Source organism: Coturnix japonica, chromosome 15, assembly GCF_001577835.2.
Source record: "Coturnix japonica isolate 7356 chromosome 15, Coturnix japonica 2.1, whole genome shotgun sequence".
NCBI classification, from domain to species: domain Eukaryota; kingdom Metazoa; phylum Chordata; class Aves; order Galliformes; family Phasianidae; genus Coturnix; species Coturnix japonica.
The window spans coordinates 1,795,990-1,810,646 of NC_029530.1; the positions used below are offsets into that span (position 1 = coordinate 1,795,990).

At 45.7% G+C, this 14,657-nt stretch overlaps 1 protein-coding gene across 1 annotated transcript in view; it reads left to right on the forward strand.

Moving 5' to 3' along the window:
• The window catches only part of GALNT9 (polypeptide N-acetylgalactosaminyltransferase 9), a 297,062-nt gene that overhangs the window by 66,833 nt on the left and 215,572 nt on the right, over window positions 1–14,657 (forward strand). The window contains exon 3 of the mRNA XM_015877661.2: window positions 13,562–13,653. The gene's annotated coding sequence lies outside the window, so the exon portion shown is untranslated. The remainder of the gene's footprint in view (window positions 1–13,561; window positions 13,654–14,657) is intronic.

Here is a 14,657-nt window from a genome sequence, read left to right on the forward strand (position 1 = left end):
TGTCGCCAGGGCTTTCTGTTAGTGTAGGAGTGACTTGTGTCTGCTTGCAGGTGAGCAGGGAGATGCTAGTGCTGGTGCTACAGCAGGTTGTGAGACAGCTGTGGTTGGGGATGGGGATAGAAGTGGGGATGGGGATGGCACAGCTGCTGGGTGTCAGATGTGAGACAGAAACATGCAGTTCTCTGAGTCTGCTGTTCCCGGTGTTGTCTGCTACCCCAGTGCAGGTTGTGCTCATTCTCCTCTCCTCTCTTTTCTCCTCCCACAACATATGTGCTTTGAATGAATAGTTCTAGATTTACAGGAAGGGGGAGGAATAAATTATTGAGAGTGAACTACTAGTGCAGAGGTTTATGGCTATAAAGTATGCAAGATCTGTGGGAAAATGTTATGTCCTGCACTCAGCTGGCAGCAGAAAACTGATAAGTTCACACAAACATCTTCATCTGACAGGTCTGAGCAGATCCTGTGCCTGGAAGCTTTGGGCTTCTTTGGCGTTGTCATGAGAAGGAGTGCTTCTCTGCTTTGAGCCTTTGGTTTGAGCACCAGGCCCTAAAATATCCTGAGGGAGAAATGCTGAAGAGCAGCAGAGATGTCCATTAAGTGTCAATGCTGCTGTGCTGGGAGCTCTGGGAGCTGCTGCTTATCCAGAGCCCTTGGGCAGGACAACAGCCTCAGTCCAGCCCTGAGCTTTGTCCTGAGTGTGTCTGAGTGTCATGGAGAGATGTTCACTCTTCCTTTACCAACTGCAGAGCACAAAAGTGCTGGGCGATGTATTGCCCGGGGCAGGGCAGAGCTTGGGTGTAGATTATGTGAGAGGCAGTGATGGAATTTTTGACTAAGCCACATATTAAATATGATTAAATATTTTGGCTGGTGAGTTGTGTATCACTAAATCTTCTCGTCTTTCAAAAATATGTTCTTATTCTTAATAGAAGCTCTTTTGGCAACAGGAGGATAGCGACAGCGTGGTAAGCAGTGAAGGCGTTCTTCATGAGCACTTTAACTTGACACAGGCTCCGTCTGTCTGCAAGACTGTTTATCTGAAAGTATAACTGCTACATAGCATCCATGGAAGGATGCTCTGCAAGCAGTGTGTTAATTTTATTGCACTAGCAGCTAGAAACCCCAGATCACCCTGGGGCTCTGTTGTGATCGGCTTTGCCCTCTGCCTTCTGAAAAGGGAAAGGGAAAGGAAGGGAAAGGTTTTTTTCCTCTTTTATGGATGGGAATGGAAGCATGGTACTATCAAGTGACATACACAAAGTCAAATGGGAAAGTAGAGCATATGAACCTTCCCAGCCCCTGTCTGTGGTCTTAAACTTGTAACTGTCTTCCCTTCTTAGATCTCAATTTGAAACTCATTGCATTGGAGTGGAAAGAAAACTAACTGAGCAGGGCAATCTAATCCTGCTCTGAAAGAGCAAAAAATGCTCAACTAAGGAGAGAGAGCCGTACCAAAAGATGAGAAGCAGCAGAGCTTCAAATAGGTGCTCCAGAGGATACTAGTGAGGTATCAGAGACTCGATGGAGAACAGATAGGAATGTAAGTGTGGATCAAAGCACAGAGGGGAAACATGAGGGGTTGTATGAGCCACGTGTCAAAGGGGGGAAAAGACCGAAATAAAAGGAACGGTTGAAAATCTGGAGGTGTCTGATAGCTGAGAATGTATTCTCATCCTTACAGCTCTATTTGAGATAGCTTGCTTTGCAAACATCACCAAAAAAGGAGAGCAGACAATGCCAACTATTTTCTACTGCAGAATTACCATATAGAGAACCACAGGGAAAATGCCTCAGACCGCAAACTGTAAACAAGCCGAGCCACTGGCAGCCTTAAAAACCAATGTTTTGTTTAAAGTGTGTGCTAAAACCAACTTTGTTTACTTCGCTGCAAGAGAACATTGTATTTTTCTTCATGGAAAATTGAGAAAACCTGGAGGGCGATTCTGTGGTTTGCAGTAAATAAACACAAATGTGAAATCGAACACTGCCCAAATTATAAAAGCTGAGTACATGGAACACCCCCAGCACAAACTTGTCACTCAAGTGCCAACTGTCAGAAGTTGGATACTTTTCATGGAGAGCAGCTTTAGCCTTTATCTTAATGTCACTGCTTTGTTATGACTGACCTTCTTCTGGCTGGGAGCCCACTTAAACCAGACAATCCTATTCTGCTCAGAAGAGGGCGAATAGAGAATGCATTGTTACTTTGTCAAATGTCTTTGGACGGGATCCCAGATGGGAAGGAAGCAGTGTAATTACTGTACTCAATAGAGAGCAGTGTAGGGGCATGGGAGGCAGCCGGGCTGCACTTCTGCTGGCTGGGAGGCTTTGCTAACTGAGCAAGTTTCTTATTAGTGTTTTATTTGTCCAGCTTAAGCAAAAGAAAACCCCCAAACCAACCCTGTACTTGACCACTGTAAATCAGAAATTCAAAGTAGGTTTCCTAAGCAGATAAAGGAGAAAAGATGCCAAACAAGTGCTTATGGTGGCTGTTTGAGAGTTGGAAGCACAGCAGCATAAGCCAGATTTGTTTTTTCTTTACTTGTGGAAGGTAAGCCGTGTTCTGTATTAAATCTCACAGAATTAGGTGGATTCTTTTGATTACAGCTCTGTTACAGACAGCCTTTGCTAGGAAATGTACCCAGTCTCAGTGCTGCAGTCTCTGCTTTTGAACTTGTCGCAGAGTAGCGTATGAATGGCATTTTAATACATGTATTTAAGATTATATGAATTTCCCTGAACACTGTTCTTATGAAATAGCATAGGAAGCACATTCATTACAAAGCTTTACTGTTCTGTGATGAGAGACCTCTCTCTTAAGTGGAAAATGAACTCAGCTTTCTCTTAAAAGCATCTCAACAGTGAAGTGGGAAAGGAGGTGAATTATTCCAGGTGCTGTAAGTACCCATTATGAGAGATGCTTCTTGCCACGCACAGCTCTGTTTTACATGAAATGGGCAGAGGACATGGAAAGATTTGCTGCTGCTGTTTTACAGGGAAATAGCAGAGCCATGTAGGTACTCCCAGGAAGGCCTGGCATAGCTGGGAACACAGTGCTGCCTCCTGGGATGCAACCCAGGTGCTTTCTTCATCAGGGACAGCTCCTGTTTGGGCAAAGTCTCCATTATGCTGAGTGCCATTCAGAAGTGAGACACAGGCAAGGTCTCCATCCCAGTGGAAACCCCTTGGCACTGAAGGTTGTGTTTGAGGTGGGGAGCTCTGCCCCATGGTGTAAGCCACGTGAAACAAAGTGCAGCTCACTCAGAGAATAAAAAGTGCACAGTGTTCAGGACTAATCTAAACACCTAGGGGAGTTAGTAAACACATCCTAACACTGCCTTTGCCTTGCTCACCTCAGGAGCTTGACTCAGCTGAAGAGCTAAAGCAGGTGCTTGTCTGCAGCCACACTCCTTGCTGTCTGGTGTTCCGGTTGGTGTTCACTGCTGGTTTACAGCAACCCTGCATTGCTTTACGTTTGTGTGGCTGATGGGCTTAGGGACTTCTGTTAACGGGTGTGTTAACACCAGTGTCACTCTGGAAGTAACACAGAAAAAAAATGTTTGACTTCTCAGATCTGCGCTGGAAGTGCTATGTATTAAATGGATGCTTTGTTTTGATGTGAAGGAGGTTTTCTGGGTCCCTGACGTGTTCTTGAACGGCATCCAAAGTTTGGGTCAGGACAGACAGGAAACCAGATGGAGATGTTTCTGTATTTTCCGAGTCAAATTGCTTCACGTGCCGTAAGGATTTTGCTCTCTGGAGAACCCAGCTGCAGTGGAATCAGAACTTTTAATTCCTGTAGTGCTGACAGATTTAGCAGCCACTGTGCTGAAGGCATGTCCTCTCTTGGTGGAGCACAGAGGACTGTCCTGGCTGTTTGGATAGGTGTTCCTTCCTTGAGAACTTCTGCAGAGACATTCGTGGTCCAGCAGGAGTGAAAGGTTTGGTGCCATATGCGGATGATAAATGCTTTCATGCATACAGTGATTATTTGAGAAAATCACTGGCTTAGTGCTTATCTTTCCTTGGGGACCATTTTTCATTATATCTGATGTTTTCTAAAGGCCCGTACGCTTTGAGAGAGGAGCTGGAAGTCAGCCACGGTGATCAACATGGAATGAAAAAAAAAGAAGGAGGGTTTGTAAAACTATTTCTTCTTTTTTTCCCCCCCAGAAATTCTTTTTACTGTAACTATTGTACAGAGATCACCACCGCTGTGCACAGAGGCGTTTTAGTGAGAAGCATTCTACCAGCATTACTGTGTTTATTGCTGGTGGAATTATTAGATTAGGGAGAAGTTTGCAGCTGGAGGGGGGAGCAGTTCAGTGGGAACTGGAATTTGGATGGATCCAAGGGGGGACTCATTGCTGGAATTGCTGCTGGTAATGAAATTGCTTGTGTTAAATCAGAGAGCCACTGGCCTCCAGCACAACTGGATCTGTTGGGGGTGCTCAGGGCAGTGTGTGCTTCCTGCAGCCTTTGGTGTGCAAATGGTCGCTCTGCCACCTTCAGGAGTGAAGTACCAGGTATAGAAGGGGCCAGGCATGTATCTGGGAGACGTGCTATGAGCCAAGGTGTGCGGTGTGCCATCCATGTGACAGACAGGGCAGTGCCGTGCTGCTGGGGGACACACCATGGGATTGGGCCCAAGAGCTGGGAAAGGCTCTGTCTCTTGCTAACATGGTTTCACATGGCAGCAGGTGAGGCTTTTAATTACTGTCCCCTCTTGCTGTACCGGCCCGCTGTGAGCAGCTAACTCTTTTTGAATGGAGAGCACTGGAGTGAGATTTGTTTTTCTTCCTAACCTACTTTAACTAATTTTCAGGATGCTGGCAATTGACATACATTATTTATACCGCTGCAAACCTTGTATTTAGGATAAGAAATCCAACTGCCAAGCTTCCTGCTCCTAATGAGGATTCCTTTCAGTGAATTATCTCCTTGCAGCCCAGGGCTGCCTATGCCAGCACCCAGCTGTGCAGTGCGATGCTCAGTGGATCTGGGAGCAGCTCACCCTGCTCAGCAGCACACACTGTGAGTGGCTGCCCTGGGACTGAGTGACACCAAACCCCATTTTCCATGACCTGCTGTTATGTTCTGCTCCTTGAACCTGCACAAACCAAATTCAAACTGCTCCCCTCCTCTCCCCTCTGCCTGGCTGCGGTGGCAGCTGAAGGTGAAGTAGTCAGCCCCAAAAACCTCTCTGAGGGCTCTAAATCTGTCCCCATTGCACAGGATGAAAGGCCAGGGCCTAACCCACCTCCTCTTTTTGTTCACTTGGGGGTTAACTCATTCCTTAACAGCCGGAATAGCTTCTGACAGCCCTCCCCTTTGAACGCCGTGCTCAAGGACACCCCTCCACCGCTGTTTGCTCAGTCAGAACTATTCTGGGGAGGATTTCTTTTTCCTTTCTCTTTTATCTGAGGCGGCATAATAAAATACCTTAGATAAACAAATTTATTCTTGGAGGGATGTTTATTAAGCGCTGGCAATCCCGACGATAAATAATTTCTCCGGCAGAAAGTAGGGCAGGAGGCGATGGTGAGGCCAGGGCGCTCCCGCAGTGCCACCTGCAGGGACCCGCTGCCCTGGGCAGCGCAGGGAAGAAGAAGAAGAAGGATCGACCATCCTCCTTCTTCATCCTCCCAGTGGGAGCTGAGAGGGAAACGGTTCATGTCCGTTTGAGACACAGCGTTTGGGTGTTGGGTTATGAGAGTTTTGTTTGTTTTTTGGGTTTGGTTTTTTTTTTTGTCAGTGAAAAGAAAACCACAAAACTTTCATTCTGGGTCAGCCCGAAGCGTCAGGTTGGACCTGAAATGAAACGCTCGGTTGTGATTTGGTGTTATTTAATGCCTGGTTTCCTCCTCCTTCCGATTAACTTCGGTGGCTTTCAGTGTGAGGAAGAAACACTTCAAACTGAAAAGCCAGAAGGTTTCTTTTAGAAAACACTGAGGGGAAGAACTTCATCAATTCTGGGATGAAGCTTTTCATTGGAACTGTGCCCTGGAAGGCAGCACATTGAGCTCTTCTTCTCCTTTAGGTGCCCCTCACAGCAGCAGCCTTCCTGTCCCTCACCCTCTGTGATTCAGTGAGTGCTGTTCACCCAGTTCACCTGCCATTCAGTTAGATATCCTTAAAACTCGGTTTCTTGGTAAATTTATGATCTGTCAAGCCCTTAATCTCTTTTCTGGAAGGAATACACCACTCTCCTAATGAGGAACTGAGTTACAAAGTGACATATCCCAGATTACATTAAGAAATGCTCGCTGGTTCCCCTGAGACTTGGTCCTCAGCCCCACCTTCCTGCAGTCCTTCACTCCTTAATGGCTGTAAGCTGCTGGGTAATAAAGCATAGCTGTCCTGTCACTGGGCTGCACAGGGATGCGCTGTTCTGACTGTGGGAGGAAATCAGACGATTTCTGTTTTCTCTTCAGACTGCACTGATAAATGACACCCGGTGCACAGCAGAGATCACTGAACGTGGCCAAGCTCCAGGCAAGGTCTAGAATGGGAGAGGTCAAGATGATGTTTTCGGACTTAGATTTAATGACCAATTTTGAATTTCATATGTGCTGGGGATAGAGAAATCTCCATAAAGTGATTTTGCCATTACGTAGTAGGAGCAGGCTGAGTTTGATGCAGAAGGTGTGAACCCCAAGAGGGCTCAGGTAAGTGGAAGCATGGAAGCCTTACAATATGCTGCTTCTGTGCACTGTGCCATCTTCAAAGCTACATAACAAGATACCAAAAACCTCACAGAAATGTGTCCTTGCAGGAGATCTTCCTGGGAGCAGCCCTGGGTTGACCTTCTGGCTGGCTGCTGTGCACATAAGGGCTGTGGGGAGGCAGGCAGGCTGCTGCTGTCCTGCTTGCTTCTGGAATGGCTCCTTTGCCATCTGCCACCCTGAAGTTTGTCAGTAACATTTTGGCTGTCACTGACTGCATTGCTGTCAGTGCTGTGTGTAGCTTTCCCATCTGTAGAGGGGTTTTTGTACAAGTTAGTTTCTAAAGAAGAGCCACTGCAGTCAGGAAATGGGTGGTCACGTTGTTCTGGTGGAACTGCTTAAACTTCAGAAGCAAAAGGGAAGTGGGCTTTTGACAGAGGGAAAACCCAGCTGTTCAAGGGAAGACCAAGCTCTTTTAACAGAGAGAAAGAGGGAAATGGTTTGAATTCCTCGCTGGATTGCAGCAACAATTTGCTTCCAATTTCCTCTATGGAAATAGTAGCTGGGTGTTCCCGGAGGTCAGAGTGGGGCTGATCTGTAGTGAAGGTGTGTTGGCAGCTCCAGCTGTGGCCCTGTGCCCGCTCGCTGTGTGCTGGAGGCTCCAGCACTTGGGAGTGACGGCTTCCCAGCTCTGTGCAGAGCTGAGCTGCTGGCAGGGCATACTGCTGTCCTGGGAGGGCTCTGAGCTTCCAGGTGCTGAGGTGGAAAGGAAAAGAACCAGAAATGGAAAGAGATTAATTTGTGAAGCCTGTCTGCATTTATTTACATAAATTCTGCTCCTCGTGCAGACGCGTACGGCACAGGCTGCAAAATCCCTGCTTGTGCTGTAGGCAGAGCAGAGGATAAATATATATGGATGAATAAACAAGGCAAGTAATCCAATCTCATTGCTAGTGTTCAGTTCCTGCACTGTTGCTCTAGGCAACCAGCTTGAGTGGGGATATTGTCTATAACCTTAAAAACTGATTATAGGCTACTTCACTGCCTCATAGTGTCTTAAAGAGGATTAGAAGAGAGTGTAAAGCTGGCTTAGGCACTATGTTAACAAAGCCTCAAAGGCATCTGCAGATTTCCTTGTTCATGAAGTGATTAACTTATTTAGTAACTGGAAAAAACATGAACATTCGGGGAGCCGGGGTGGTCGTAATTAAGGGATGTAATTCTGCTGTCAAGAGCCTGACGTGGGATGAGGACTGTCTGTACATCCCCTGAGCACCCCCAGCTTGGCATGGGTGCAGGTTTTGTCCATCACTCTGCAGGCAGAGGGGAGGAACGCCTCTTCCCATCAATATGGGAAGGTGTGTGAGGTCCGCTAATTGTCCATGAGCATTGTGTTGGAGGATGGAGACGTGTTTTGATCTTGTACGAGTGGAACAGCTGTTGTGTCTTCTGTCTCTCCACTTGTTTCCCTGTGATTGCTTCAACCCCAGATAAAGGATGGGATTTTCAAAGTCGCACAGCCTTGACCTGCTCACTTTGTCACCCAACTCCACTCAAATTCAAGAAATTCAAGAGTCTGAAAGGAAAGACAGCATTATTGCTTTAAGGAAAACAATTAGAGACCTGTGCGTGTTTCCCCACTTAGCTTTCTGCAGGAAAACAAGTGCTTTCAGATGCTGTTCTGGTGTTAACAGCTCTTGTAAACCTGTCATTGTAGCTATGTGCCTCTCATTCAGCACCTATGAAAGATACAGAAGTAGTATCTTATGGATGAAGAATCTCCTGTTTTAACCTTTACAAATGTCAACTGTTCTAAACATACACACAGTACTTAGCATCAGGGCTAACTCACCAATTATTAACAGCTTCTCCTGCTACATTTGAAAACAGATTCTCATAAGTGTTAGCCAGAAAACAGCTTAAGTACTTGGTAGTTGTTCCAGTCCAGTCTGGTTTCTTCCCCTTCTCTCCTTTTTCTTGAACCACTTTGCATTAACAGTTTTCCCATAATGATATCATTTTATCTGTTCTCCAGCAGACCAGAAATACCTAATGGGTTTATTGGCTCCCAGGGTATGGCATGAATTCATCTGGATTAGTTGAATCTCATCTTAGAAACCCTCTGGTAGGCAAAATGTTGGATCTTGATTCGTGGAACCTGCACTTAAGCACAACAGAATCTGACCTGCTCCTTTCATGTGGGTCAGGGCAGTGCCAGAAAGCCATCAGTATTTTGCTGTGGTCTAAGAGGGGACTGGGCCAACAAAGACTTACAGTGCAATATATTGCAAGATCCACTTCTTTAGGTCATAACCCTTAAGTTAATTTACTTATTGCAGTGGGGAATTGTGCCGGCTGGCTTAAAGAGCTTTCTGCTTTTGCTATCTGTGCCTGATACTTGCAGAAAATCAGGAAGGAAGAATATTTTTTGCTATATTAGTGAAAGGAAACTGGTGGGAGATTCCCTGCAGAATGCAGAGAAGTGATACAAAACACTCCATGCTCCTCAGATTGACCTGCATCCAAGAAATCCCCAGCAGTATCATTCTGCACACACCTAATGGCATGTGGCTCCTGCCAGGACTCAGGGCTGAGCCACACCATGGTCTTGTCGCATGCAGATTTCTCTTCTGCTGCAGAGCAAAGAGAGATGGTGGCTTTTGTGTGTTTCGTTATTGGAATCCTGGAGTTCTTTGGGGTACACGCTGACCTGTGCATGGTGCAGTATGCAGGACATGCTTAAACAATACAAACCCCGTGGTATAGTGGGAAATGAATGAGTGCCCCAGGTACAAACAGCAGTATGCAGCACAGAGAGCTGCTCATCTGGCTGGATTTGCTCAGAATCCATAAGCAGGTAAAAAAAAATCGACTCTTTTTGCCCTAAAAATGAAGTATGTGGGGTAGGAGGCCTGGATTGTATTAATTAATTGATTGATTTATTACTAACTATGGCCAATACTTCACGAGGCATTAGTGAGCCCTTTCATTTCTTTACCAGGTTTCCTTCCTCTGCAATGTACAGTCTCTACCTGCCAGCAGTTGAGAACAAGTTTTTTAGGACGTAGATTTCTTCCTGTGTGTAGCTGTGTCACAATGAGGATCTCTTGGTACTGCCCAAATTCCCACTGTAACATCACCAAATTATACTTCAATAAATTACACGTCACGGATATTAAATGCTCAGTTCAGTTTCAGCACAAAATAAAAAGCTGCAATGATGGTAACTTAAACTGGCAATAAAATAGCCAGCATTACGCCTGTAAATACTTAATTTGCAAATGGTTAGAGAATTAGGCACCTGCTATAAATCCTTATCGTGGGCTCTGCACCCCGTTGGTAATCGGTGAGCTATATCTCACTTCATTATGCATGAATGTGTAATTTTCCAAAAGCATAAATGTGGCCTCCAAGGGCACACACATTAATAGCATTCGAATGAACCAATTTGTTTCCTACCCAACGTGTTTATCTTCCAGCTCTTCGCTCTGAGTGCCAGTGGAAAGGTTAATGGCTCACAGTTCCCTGTCAAATGATGCACTGATTTAACCTCCATGGTGTCTGGATCTTTCATTGTCTTTGGCCTTTAGCATGCTGAAAGTTAACAGCTGCATGTTAGCTCAAGTGTGAGAGGGTCTTCTTTAAATTATTGCACATGTCCAGGATTAAATGGGATCCTGTTTCCCTCTTGCCCATCGTGGCCCTGATTCATCGGGTTTAGGATGCTTTGGGAGCACTTGTGCTTGCTTCAGCAAAGTCTTTATGCCATTAGAAACACACAAGTAGCCACTAGAGCAGCTGGGTCTGGTCCCCTGCCAGAAGATGAACAACTCTTAGTCAAATCCCCTACAGCATTCCCAAAGTCAATGGGAATGCAGTCTGGATGGCCATGTAGCCTAATGGTTGGGCAGGACTGCTGGGGAGGGCAGGGTGCATGAGGTGCTACCACAACCAGCGTGCAGCAGATCCAGTTCAGGTTGTGCTACAGAGTCGTGTTGTTAACTAGGCTCAGTTTGGGCAAACTGGTGGCAAACTTTGCTTTTAAAAAGCAGATGGTATGCGCAGATGAGCTTAAGTACAGCTGCACATGTGGCATTTTCAAGGGAACTCAAGTGAATGAGGAGCAGAGTCATGCTGAATGACAGTGCACCTCCTTAGGCACCCAAATTTGAAACTGCTGCCTGATTAGATATGCTCCAATTATTACTATGATTTGCTGCTTAACAGCTGTCACTGAAGGCTCAGGACAGCTTTGTGCTGAATGCCACCAATACACAGAGCAAGAAAAGAAATAACCTAAAGGCACTTCAAGTCTCTGCTTGAGACGATGAATAATTGCAGCGGGCTGGGGAGCAAGAGGGGATGGAGGAGACCTCTGAAACATTTGATCAGTCTCCCATTTGATCAAGTCTCAGAAGAATTTGGTGTTGCCTATGTTTGCACTCAGAGCTATCGCAGCAAATAAGTGGCATGAAGTTGGCAGCAATGGCTGTCTCAGAGAGGAAGGAATATTTATTTCTAAGCTTGTGTAATAATTACCATGGTGAGCTCAGTGAGTTTTAAAGGAAACAATTAGGCCACAATTACAGAAGGGGGAAGAAACACCAAAACCCAACAAAGCGCGCTCCCTTTTCCTCCCCTAACCTTTTCTCTCTTTCTTTCCCCACTGTCCACTTGCTGTGTTAATCTTGAATTTGAATGAAATCTTAAGTGTGTCTAAATGTAGCCTTGCCCCTGCAGAGGGGCTGGATATGTCATCAGGGATCTGTCAGAGTCAATAACGTTTCCCCTGCAGCCCCAAGCTGTGCCTCAAGATCTAACATTTCTGTCTGAATTATCAGCTAATGCTCTGACAAATTGACTGTGATTTTCTTTTTTTCTCCCTGAGTGGATGTGCCTGGTCTGCAGATTAGGTAAACACCGCCTGGCCTTGGTGTGCAGCCCTGGATGATGACTTCCAGCCCAACATCTCTGCTGGGCTGTGAGCAGAGGGGTCAGTGCACTACTAGGCTGGCACTGGGGCTCAGCGCAGGTACAGTGGATGTACAGGAGATGCAGTAAGAAGGGCTGGAGGTGGAAGCTGAGTCTGTGACAGAGTGGCAGGGCTGCAGGTGGGGCTGGGGGAGCTGAACTGGATGGGAACAACAGCTGTTTTGCTAAGCACCGTAAGGACAGCAAGGTGCATGATGGATGGGCTGGGACTCCAACCAGATCTGCTCATGTATGGCTCTGGAAACCCAAGTGGTCAATGGCAGAGAGATTTCTGATCTTTCTCAGGCACTGATGTAAACATGCACAGCAGCCAGTAACAGAAATGCAGCCCTGAGTTCCATCTGAGCAGTCTCAAGCAAGGCGTGCTCCTTCATTGTGTGCACCACAGAGATTTGAGGAGGGAAGAGTGGAAAAGGAAGGAGAGAAAAACTACTTAATGTAATTGTTAGTTATAAGTAATTAAAACAATGATTATTGTGGTAAACATTTGTAAATTGATATGCAATATACATAAATAAAATGATTAAAGTAGAAATTAGGAGCAGAAATAATCATGTCTTATTAAAAAATAGTTTTTCATCTGAAATTCCTAATGGGTTCTGTGTTATAATTGAACCACCCAGCAGTAAATCCCTTTTGTCTGCATGTAGCACTATGTGCATAGAGGGCACGTGGGTAAAATCTTTAAAGTCTTGGAAGACAGATTGCATTTTTGATAGGCTTCAGGCTTTGTAGTTATTAGATCCAGCAAAAGCCACCTGAATGAATGGAGGGAAATGAACAGGTCATTCATTTCAAGAGCCTCCACGTGTGGCCAAGATCTGACTACATACCAGGTAGTGCGTGGCTTGGGCTTCAGACTTCTACCCACATAGAGCAGCTGGGTCCCCTTGAAGCCCATATGGGGAACCTCATCCCAAGCTCTTTTTGATTGAGTGGTTCAGTGGATGAAAACACTGCTCAGCTGAGGGCTGGGGCAGTGAGTGGCTGCCTGTGCTGCTGGGCAGTGCTCTTCTTGGTCCTGGCTTTGGTGCAGCGCATAGGTAGAAAAGCAATAAAGAATTTGTCAAGTGCAATACATTAAGGCTATTTCTCTTGCCATTAAAGTTTCATGCAGAAGTTTCACAAACAGGTCCCGGTCCTATTTATAGGTATCCTTCTTGCTTTCAAGAATATTATTAAACTGGTTTGTTATAGAAAGCTGCTCTGAAAATGAGCCAACCTGGTAAATAAAACATGCTTGCCTTTACCAGCATGCTTTCCTCCACAGAACAATATACTGAGGAATATTTTCGCCATACATTTTTGTCAGCACGTTATTGCTCACGCCTGTTTAAGCAGTAAAGCAGATTGAGTGCATCACTCTCCTATCAATTGGAGATGGGAATCCCAGAAGCTTTGAGCAGGAAGGGCTGAGTAAATCCCTGACCCCAGGGGCTGGGGAGGCCCATGGAATAGAGGGGAGGCCATTCCCTGTGTGTTGCTTGGCTGCTTGGGATTTCATGCTGTAGGGCTTGTGGTTTGCCTTTGAGGCAATGGAGGATACTGTAGGATTCAACCAGAAAAAGAAAAAAAAAAAAAGACTTTAATTACTTGTTAATTATTTTGTTAATCAGGGTTTTCTGCTGCACGTTATTAACAATGCAAATTAAAGCAGGAGTCTGTGATGCCCAGAAAACATCTGCTCACCAGAAATGAGGCACTTAACAAAGTGCCCCATGTGCTGTGCTCCCATTGCTGTGCCTGCAGCAGTGCGTGCAGGACAGGTTGGTTCTCCTGTGCTTTGCTATGTTGTGCCCTGCACAGCCCCACTCATTGCTGTCATTTTTAGTGCACTCTGCCTTCATAGTTACACATTTTAACCTGGAATTTCATTGTTTTTTTTCCCTTTCTGTCCATAGGCCACTCTGGAAAGCAGCATTTTCACCTGAAAAAGAGCACACACAGGCTGCAGAGGAAGCCCCCCATCTGCTGCTGGCTCCTGCTGGCTGAGGTACTTTGCCTTTTATCCAATGCAGTGATCTTAACCCCTGTACTTGAGCATCCTGAGTTTCTTGTCCAAGCATCAGCTTTGCTTTTATTTTTAGCTCTGAGCATTTAGGTCTTGAAACTGAATAACTGTGCCCTCAAAGCACCTCTTTACCCTTCAAAGCCCTGCTTCTCTGCTGCCTGGGTTGGGGCAGCTCAGGGCACAGCCTTTGCTGGCTGATGTGAAATGCATTAAAGGTGTCACTGTGATGGGCTGTTAGAAAAGCTGGGGTCAGCTCTCCTCCATGTTAGTGCAATTATTTCAAGGGCTCTTTTATTTGCGAATGAAACAAGCCCATAATCACGCATGTTTAAGCTCCTCATCAGACATACCATGCACTTGGCTAAGGTTTTGCTGATATAACCAGGGCAGTTGTGGAGAGCACCTCATAGCTCTTTCCAGCAACAGTAACAGATCTCTGTGAAGGGAATCCTCTAACTGTGAGTACTTATGATCTTAACTCTCTTCTTCTGATACTTTATTTTCCCCCCACATATATGCATGCAAATGTATCTTTAGTCAACTCCACAGCCTGTAGTAGGTATATCAGCTTACACAGCCCTTTATACCAGAAAAGCATCTTGGATGCTTTTGAAATAAGAAACCAGTAAGAGATGTGCAGGTTTCTGTTTTCATGTTACCCATTTAGTAGCTCTCTCCAAGATGTTTGGGAACCAAATGCTTTCTGTGTCTGCTTATTAAGCTCTTCTTCTGTCTGACGAGCTGTGGGTATCCTATTGCTCCTTCTGCTCACCAGGTTCTGGAAGCCTGATGGAGTGTGTTGGCCCTGTGGTTCGAGGAAGGGAACCCACAGTGGTAGATAACATCTTCTGAAGGAGGGTATAAGCAGCATTACTGCAGGGCCTGCCTTTACTAAGAACAGTGGACTGAAGCCACCCACCTGCTGGAGATTAGTTCATGTACTTCTCTGTATGAACTCAGCCTGGGTTAATCGCATTTGAGCTCCA